At 36.9% G+C, this 10,029-nt stretch overlaps 1 non-coding gene across 1 annotated transcript; it reads left to right on the top strand.

Annotated features, from left to right (window-relative positions):
- The first annotated feature begins 1,154 nt into the window (after nt 1-1,154).
- On the top strand, nt 1,155-1,261 carry LOC123566958 (U6 spliceosomal RNA). Its single transcript, XR_006689673.2, has one exon. It is a non-coding gene; the product is annotated as a U6 spliceosomal RNA (small nuclear RNA).
- The last annotated feature ends 8,768 nt before the right edge of the window (nt 1,262-10,029 follow it).

Raw genomic sequence — 10,029 nt, 5'->3', positions numbered from 1 at the left:
TACCCTAATAGCTAATCCAAATAAAGACATTACAAGAAAGGAAATCTATAGACCAGTATCTCTTATGAACATAAACACAAAAATCCTCAGCAAAATATTAGCAAACTTAATACAACAATGTATAGGTCTGAACAGATATGTCACCAAGAACATTTACAGATGAAAGATAAGCATATGAAAAATGTTCTCAGAACCATTTGTCATTAGGCAATTGCAAATTTTAAAAAAATGATGAGATGCCACCATACACCAGTTAGGATGGCTAAAATTTAAAAAATCATAACTGAAAATATCAAATACTGGCAAGGATCTGGAGCAACAGAAACTTTTGTTTATTGCTTGTGGGAATGCAAAATACTACAGCCATTTTGAAAGAAATTTTGGCAGTTTCTTATAAAGCGAATGTAGTCTTATCATATGATCCAGCAATCATAGTCCTAGATATTTGTCCAATTGATTTGAAAAAATGTGTCCCAGAAGAGAAAAAAAGAAAAAAAAATGAAATGCAACCACCACGGCAAGGTAAAACAACATTAAGCACTCAGTGTATTTCAATATCTGAGAAATTTATTTAAATTTTTGGCACAGGTTTAAAAAATGTATCCCCCAACTGAACTGGAGAAATTAGAACATAGTCTGCTAAATATTTCTAGAGTTCAAGGTACCTTTGAAAAGAATTATACATAGAAGAAACCTTTTAAAACAGAAGACTTAAAATCCTGTACATTTAAAAAGAGAAACAAAAATGTTCTAGAAGGATGTACTAAATAGTTGATTGCTCACATTATGAAGGAACTGTCCTGCCCTCAAAACTTCTCCATGTCCATATAATTCACAAGCACACAAAATTTTCAGGATAAAAAAATGAGCATCTCTGGTTACCCAACCATATGTCTTACAGAGCAAACAGGAAAAATGGAGAAAGAAGACAGATATTTCCAAATTGAATCAACTTACTTACAAACATATTCTTTAAAATATCTGTAAAGTTGCCTCAAGGCAAAATAATCAGATTAAACAATTGGCTTTTAACCACAGCATGTTAAGCAAATCATAGAGCTACCAGTGTGATGTCTTCGGGTTGCCACCCAGGTACTATCACATACAGATGGGAAAAAAAAAAAAAAAAAAGCCACCAATAGGAAGGAATTTGGGTGCTCAGTTTGTCAGCACATATACTAAAATTGAAATGATACTGAGTAAATTAGCATGGCCTCTACACAAGGGTCACATAAAACTTTGTGAAGCATTACATCCTTTGGGGATTGGATAGTTACTGTTTAATGGGTATGAAGTTTCAATTTTGCAAGATGAGAAAGTTCTAGAGATGGATGTTGGTCATGGCTGCACAACAATATGAATGTGTACTTACTGCCACTGAACTATACATTTAACAGTTCAAATGGTAAATGTTATGATACTGTGCAAGGTGTCAGAATTGAAATGGAGTAGCTTGTGCCAAACTCTAACAAAATAAATAAATAAAGCCCGGAGGTTGAGAAGGGAGAACTCTCATATACACATGACTGTGAAAAAAAATCTATTACAAAGACCCTAAAGGGCTCTTACGCATGTATGCCTACAACAAGAACATTTGCCAAGGACTTTATAAACTGCAGTTTGCATCATGAGTCACAAGGACAGCTAGCTGGATGCACGAGAATACTTGTGTGACACACTGTCTCCACTAATGAACTGACATCAACTCCTGCAATAAGGCCCTGTGCCCAGTGTTCTTTGTTTTAAAACAAATTACATGTACTTTTTTCTTTTGCCTTTAAAAGCTTCCCCTTGCCTTGTCCCTCTGGATATACTTATGATCCTCATAGCCCTTAGAGCCTAGATTTGCAAATCCTCTGCACATTCCTGAATAAACTCATTACCTTTAGGGAATCTCTGTGTTTCTTAGGTTGACAATATATATTTTTTACCACAATAATACAATTTTAAAAAAGGATTTGGGAAATATGAAAATGGTTCAATTCTTCCCAAAATGACTTTTCTAACTTAATTCCAGGTTTGTGAAATTTTTGTTTTCATGATTTACTTCCTTGAGTTTAAAAAAAAAAAAAAATCTAGCTTGCTCTTTTTTAGTTAAACATATTTGGAGACTATTACAGATTCATATGCAGCTGTGAGAAATAATATGGAGAGATCTCATGTACACATTGACCAATTTCCCCAGTGATAACAACTTGGAAAACCATTGTACAATACTACCACCCACTACACTAAAATCTATATTCAAAATATGGAACATTTTCATCACATGAGGATCCTTCATTCACCTTTTTATTCCCATAGCCATTTACCTCTTAGTCCTGCCCTCTGCTTAACCCCTGGCAGTCACCAATCTCTTCTCCATCTCTATAATTTTGTCATTTCAAGAATATCATATAAGTATAATCATATAGTATGGAAACTTTTGGAATTGTCTTCTTTATTATTCAGCATGATTATCTGGAAATTCATCCAGGCTGTTGTGTGTATCAATATTTGGTTTCTTTTTACTGCAGAGTAGTATTCCATGATATGGATGTATCACAGTTGGTTTAACTATTCACTTATTGAAGAATATATACATAGTTTCCAAATTTGGAACTATTATGAATAAAGCTGCTATAAACATTCATGTACAGGTGTTTGTGTAAGCAACATTTTTGTTTTTTCTAGCATAAATGCCCTGGAATGCACTTGCTGAGTCATATGGTAGTTGCATATTTAGTTTTATAAGACACTGACAAACTGTTTTGCAGAATAACTGTACCTTTCACATTCCAAGCAGCAATGAATGGGAGATCCATTTGTCTGCATTCTTGTCAGCATTCAATGTTGTCCCTTCTTCAATTAATTACTTTGTTAGGCATTCTGATAAATGGGTAGTGATATCTCATTGAGGTTTTAATTGCCATTTCCCCAATGGCTAATAATGCTGAGCATCTTTTCATATGCTATTGTATATTTTAATGACATTTCTCTGCATTTAATTTGACCATTTTCTAATTGGATGTTTGTAATTTTGTTTAGCTTTGAGAGTTATTTATATAGTCTAGATATTGTTGATATGTTGGATATTTTGTTTACATATGTTTTATCCTACAATGTACCTTGTCTTTTATCATCTTAGTAGGATATTTCACAGAGAAAACGTTTTTAAATTTAATGAAGTCTAACTTATCAGTATTTCTTTTTATAAATTGTGTCTTTTGCTGTCAAGTCAAAAAACTCTTTTTCTTACTCTAGATTTTGACAATTTTCTATTTTTTAAAGATTTGTAGTTTTGCATTTAGCATTTAAATTCATAATCCATTTTGAATTAATTTTTTCTAACGTGAGACACATATCAAGTTTCATTTCTTGCAAAGGGATGTACAGCTTCTCTAGTACCATTTATAAAAAAGGCTGTCTTTCCTCCATTGAATTGCTTTTGAATCTTTGTCAAAAATCAGTAGTTGGGCATATTTGTGTGATTATATTTCTGGGTTCTCTATTCTGTTCCATTAGCTACTTATCTATACCTCCACCAATGACACACAGTCTATTTTTTTTTTTTTTTTTTTTTTTGAGTCAGGGTCTCACTCTGTCACCGAGGCTGGAGTGCAGTGGTGCAATCTCGGCTCACTGCAACCTCTCCCTCCTGGGTTTAAGGAATCCTCCCACCTCCAACTCCCAAGTAGCTGGGACCATAAGCATGTGCCACAACTCCCAGCTGATTTTTGCAATTTTTGTAGGGATGGGGGTCTCACTATGTTTCCCTGGCTGGTCTCAAACTCCTGGACTCAAGTAATCCACCTGCCTTGGCCTTCCAAAGTCCTGGTGAGAGGTGAAGCCAGCTGGACTCCCTGGGTCAAGTGGGGACTTGGAGAACTTTTCTGTCTAGCTAACTTTTCTGTTTGTAAATGCATCAATCAGCACTCTGCAAAAACAGAGCAATCAGCACTCTGTGTCTAGCTAAAGATTTGTAAATGCACCAATCAGTACTCTGTAAAAATGCACTAATCAGCACTCTGTGTCTAGCTAAAGGTTTGTAAACACACCAATCAGCACTCTGTAAAAATGGACCAATCAGACTCTAAAATGGACCAATCAGTGCTCTGTAAAATGGACCAATCAGCAGGATGTGGGTGGAGTCAAATAAGGGAGTAAAAGCTAGCCACCCAAGCCAGCAGCAGCAACCCGCTCTGGTCACCTTCCAGGCGGTGGAAGCTTTGTTCTTTCGCTCTTCACGATAAATCACTGTTGCTCGCTCTTTAGGTCCACACTACCTTTATGAGCTGTAATACTCACCGTGAGGGTCTGCAGCTTCATTCCTGAAGTCAGCAAGACCACAAACACGTTGGAAGGAAGAAACTCCAGACATATCTGAACATCTGAAGGAACAAACTCTGGACACACCATCTTTAAGAGCTGTAACAATCACTGTGAAGGTCTGCAGCTTCATTCTTGAAGTCAGCGAGACCACAAACCCCCCAGAAGGAAGAAACTCCTGTCACGTCTGAACATCTGAAGGAACAAACTCCAGACACACCACCTTTAACAGCTGTAACACTCACCGTGAGGGTCTGTAGCTTCATTCTTGAAGTCAGTGAGACCAAGAACTCACCAGAAGGAATCAATTCCAGACACACTGTGATTACAGGCATGAGCCACTGCACCCAGCCAACACAAAGTCTTGATTACTACATATAACAACCATTGAAATTGGGAATAATTTCTCCCAAAGTTGATTTTTATCTAGTTCTATTGTCTTTCTATATAAATTTTAGAATAATTCTTTCCATATCTGTAAAAATTGTATTGTGATTTGATAGAAATTACTTTAAACTTGAATATCACTTAGAGGAAATTGATATTGTTAATATTTTAAATCTTCCAATCCATGAACATGATATACTTTCTTTGAACTCATCAGAGTTTCATAGTTTCAATATTGGGGGAACCTGCCCCCAGTATTTCAGTATAGGTTCTTTCTATTTTCCATAAGTGTTGGCCAGCTGAGAAATAAAGAGAAAGAGTACAAAGAGAAGAATTTTACAGCTGGGCCACCAGGGATGACATTACATATCGGTAGGACTGTGATGCCCACCTGAGCCTCAAACCAGCAAGTTTTTTATTAAGGATTTCAAAAAGGAGAGGGGTATAAGAACAAGGAGTAGGTACAAAGAAAAAAAGCAGAACTACTAATAAAGGTCTAACAAAGATCATATGCTTCTGAGGGAACAGGACAAAAGGTAAAAAGTAGAACTACTGATAGGGGTCTATGTTCAGTGGTGCATGTATTGTCTTGATAAACATCTTAAACAACAGAAAACAGGGTTTGAGAGCAGAGAACCAGTCTGACCATAAATTTACCAGGGTGGAGTTTTTCCCCACCCTCATAAGCCTGAGGATACTGCAGGAGACCAGGGCATATCTCAGTCCTTGTCTCAACTGCATAAGACAGATACTCCCAGAGCAGCCATTTATAGACCTCCCCCCAGGAATGCTTTCCTTTCCCAGAGTATTAATATTAATATTCCTTGCTAGGAAAAGAATTTAGCAATATCTCTCCTACTTGCACGTCCACTTATAGGCTCTCTACAAGAAGGAAAACATAGCTCTTTTTGCCCGACCCTGCAGTCAGACCTTATGGTTGTCTTCCATTGTTCCCTAAAAATCATTGTTATTCTGTTCTTTTTCAAGGTGCACTGATTTCATATTGTTCAAACACACATTTTACACTCAATTTGTACAGTTAACACAATTATCACAGTGGTCCTGAGGTGACATATATCCTCAGCTTACAAAGATAACAGGATTAAGAGATTAAAGACAGGCATAAGAAATTTTAAAAGTATTATTTGGGAACTGATAAATGTCCATGAAATCTTCACAATTTATGTTCCTCTGCTGTGGCTCCAGCCGGTCCCTCCATTCGGGGTCCCTGACTTCCCACAGCGTCTCTCCCTTTCTTTTTATATAAACATGCCATGGCGATAAAGGCTTGTTCATTCTCTCAGTTTTGACGCAGGATTCTTTGACTGGTCCAGCACACTAAAACCAATTAAACAGAGAAATATGATTCCAAAATTTACTACACTGGAGCCCCCAATAGACATAATCCAAGTCATGGGGTTTAGTCCAGAAAGACTTTCTGCTACCTGATCTAACACCTCAGCTCCAGGCACAAGGAATAAATGAGTTTGAGAGGCTTCAAAAATTTGTTTCTTTAGTTTTGTCCAAGGATAAATTATCTTCCCTACCCAGAAAGTGTTCTTTGACCATTTCCCATGAATGATCAGTCTCATTTTAGGAATATGGTGTGATACAGAAATCAGAAGTATTCCCATCACACTGCATTTGCATGTGATGTTTGAGACTCATTAGCCAATCTCCAAGCCAAATAACAGACTGTCTTAAATCATTGATTTGATTAGCTAATTTTTGATCAATGCCCTGTTGAGAATTCCACATTTGGGTGGAATTACTTGCCAATCATTAACAAAATGAGCCATTTGAATAGATCGGTGTAATGCCACTCCAGCAGTGGTGGCCAGTGCAGTGACTGTAATTAGGCCCATGATCACAGAGATTAAAGTGAAAACAAATCTCTTAGATCTTTTGAGAATTCACTGGAACACTTCATTAATTAAATGTACTGAAGGGGAAGATTCCCAAGGTGTGAGTAAAGTTACCGGTATCCAGATTCCTTCTCAAGCTCAAACCAACATTACACTTTTCTTGAAGTCAAAACGGGAGTTAACACAAGTGTATAAATGACAATTAATGCATTGGACAGTTTGATTGTTCATCCAAATTTTGATATTTCCCACTAACAGCATGTAAGGAAGCTTAACACAACTCTGTATAAGAATAGTCAAGTTGGAAGTAAACAAAGCAGAATGTTTGAATCTACCTTGATACTGAGGGAGAGGAGTAGCGGTGGCAACGCCCAATGTTCTCCTCTGTAAAGAAGAAATCCGAGGTGCCCGGGAATGCCAAAGAGGTAGAGGGCATACCTGGGTCAAGAAGAATTATCATAATGCCAATCAGAGTCCCATAAAGGAGGATTGGCATCAAAAAGAGGAAGAGGGTTCAAATGGGATTTATCATGGTGTTAAGAATCACGGATGTGAGGGACAGCATTTGTACTAGACCTCAGAGATGATCCACTGGTGAAACACAAGCATACCCTCTTCCCCACATTGTAATTGTTCCAGGTTTCCAGGTATTGGTTTGGGAGTTTTTCCATAACTCTGGCTTGCCTTCATTTAGGGAGAATTTTTTTCCTGTATAGTGGCATTCAGCTGCAGTCAGAGGATTGTCTTTAGGAATATTTAGAAAGTTTAAATTAAACAATGCTACATGTAATTGAGGTAAATTTTGTCGTTGGGCAGAACGCATGGCCATTTTACACTCACGGTTCACATTTCCAAAAGCTAACATACAAAGGAGAATACCTTGAGCACGCTCATCAAAGACAGAATTTTCAACAACATCTTGTAATTTAGCCATAAAATCAGGATATAATTTACTGTGACCCTGTTTAACAGTAGTAAAACAAACAGGAGCTTGGCCCAGGGTGCATAATTTATCCCAAGCTCTCTTACACACCTTTGTTACTTGTTCCCTGGTGAGAGCATCAAAGCCTAATTGGGTGGTAGTGTCAGTAATTACTGGAGCCTGTGAGCTGAGCCTGAGTAATTGGAATGCCATCAGCCCGATTTAGCTGAGCCTGCAGACAGTCCTCCTCTGACCACCAGATACGGAATTGTAAATGCTGAGGTAGAGTTAGAACAGCTTTTGTCAAAAGATCCCAGTCTAAGGAAGCAAAATGACCTCAGTACAAAGAGTCGGTAATACCATTTTGACATATGGAGAAGTAGGACCATACTGAGTACAAGCATCCTTGAATTCTTTTAAAAAGATATGATTGAGCAGCGCATATCAACACACTTGTACCCCTTGAGCATTGGGAGATTCCAGCACGACCAGATAAGCCCACGCCTCTAATCCACTTGACTATGAGCTCTAGAGCCTAGCACTGTGTCTTACTGAACTTTGCATAGTGATATCTACCTCTTAGGGCACACATAGAGGAGCCTCCACTAGTTCTCTCCAGCTCATTCTTACATCTCAACACCAGCATTTCCTGACTCACAAACCTGGTCACTTTCATTGTCTATCATAGTCTATGTCACACTTTGTAAAGTGCCTGTTTTTGTGATTGTTTCATTTGTATCTGTCTCTCCCACAGGTCATGAATGTGTTTGTTAGATTTATGTATAAGTATTTCATTTTTGCAGCAATTTTATATGGTATTGTACTTTTAATTTTTATGTTCATACATTCTTTGCTAGTATGTAGAAATACATTTTACTTTGGTAGGTGTAGCTTGTATCTTGTGAGTTTGCTGTACTCACTTATTAGTTCTAGAAAAGTTTTGTAGATTCCTGGAGATTTTCTATGTAGATCTCATGTCATCTGCAAATAGGGACAGTTTTTTTCTTATCAATCTGTATTCTTTTATTTGCTTTTCTTGTCTTATTCTTTTGGCTGCAATATCCAGCACTATGTTGAATAAGAATGATGAAAGATAAATTGTTGCCTTGTTCCCAATCTTAGGGGAAAGACATTCACTCTTTCACCATAAAATATAATATTATCTGTAGTTTTTTGTAGATGCTTTTAATCAGATGAATAAAGTTTCCTTATATTTCTATTTTTCTGAGAGTTTTTATCATGACTTGGTGTTGAATTTTGTCAATGCTTCTTCTGCATAATGTAATCTTTTTTAGACTGTTAATATGATGAAATACATTAATTGATTTTTAAATATTGAACTTTCCTCACATCCCTAGGGAGTGGAAAAAGCATTTGGTTCTAGTGTATAATTCTTTTTACATATTGCTGAATTCTATGTGCTAATATTTTCTTAGAAATTTTTGTGTTTATATTCTTGAGGGATAATGATTTGTTGTTTTCTCTTTTGTACTATTATTATTTTATTTTTGTATCAGGGTAATAAGTGCTTTATAAAATTCACTGGGAATTGTTCCATCCTCTTCTGTTTTCTGGAAGAAATTGTGTAGAAATGGTCCAGCATAATATGAAAGAAAGTTAGGATTAGTAAACTTTTATTGAAAAAAATCAAAATTATTCCAATTTTAAAAACAAGAACCACTGGACTAAATCATACATTGGTACCAATGGTTTTGACTTTCGCCACACATTGACTGGTGAGTGGTAATTGCTGTGGTTGGAAAACACACAAACTGATGTCCTTTTCTTGCTCCCAAATGGTGCCTGAAACCTTTCAGTAACTGGAGTCAAAAGCCCTGTGAAACGTGTCCAGATGATAGAGAAGCCCAAAAAGTGGGAGGATTCTTTACCTGGCACTTGACAAAGCCTCAAGACTCTCTTTCTGAAACGTCATCAGCATGAACCTTCACACTACTCTTACTGTTGCTTAGGCTTTTGTTTTATTTTGCATATTAGGGCCAAGTAAATTATGCCCAGCAAGGACCATTGCAGTAAATATAAATGCTTCTGTTAATTTGAGCTCTTGTTAGTATCCCTTGATCATTTATTCAGACGTGGATATAACGCAGTTGGACTGGTAAAAAGCTGTTGTTGAAGATCTGCTAATTAAGATGGTTTGACTTAAAAAAAAAGTGTTAATTGAATATTCAACAAATGTTTGGTTGCTTGTCTATTCTTTTGTTGCAAAAGGTATACCAAACACTATGCTTTGTTCTTGGAATGTAATAGGCAAAAACAGAACTGACAGTGGGAGAGACAGATACAAATGAAACAATCACAAAAACAGGCACTTTACAAAGTGTGACACGTGATTATGATAGACAATGAAAGTGACCAGGTTTGTCAGTCAGGAAATGCTGGTGTTGAGATATAAGGATGAGCTGGAGAGAACTAGTGGAGGCTCCTCTATGTGTGCCCTAAGAGGTAGACATCACTATGCAAAGTTCAATGAGACACAGTGATGGGCTCTAGAGCTCATAGTCAGCATTTGTACTAGACCTCAGAGAA

This window comes from Macaca fascicularis, chromosome 9 (assembly GCF_037993035.2).
Source record: "Macaca fascicularis isolate 582-1 chromosome 9, T2T-MFA8v1.1".
Taxonomy (NCBI): Eukaryota; Metazoa; Chordata; class Mammalia; order Primates; family Cercopithecidae; genus Macaca; species Macaca fascicularis.
Note: the sequence above shows the minus strand (reverse complement) of the source record. Positions and strands in the feature narration are given on the sequence as shown.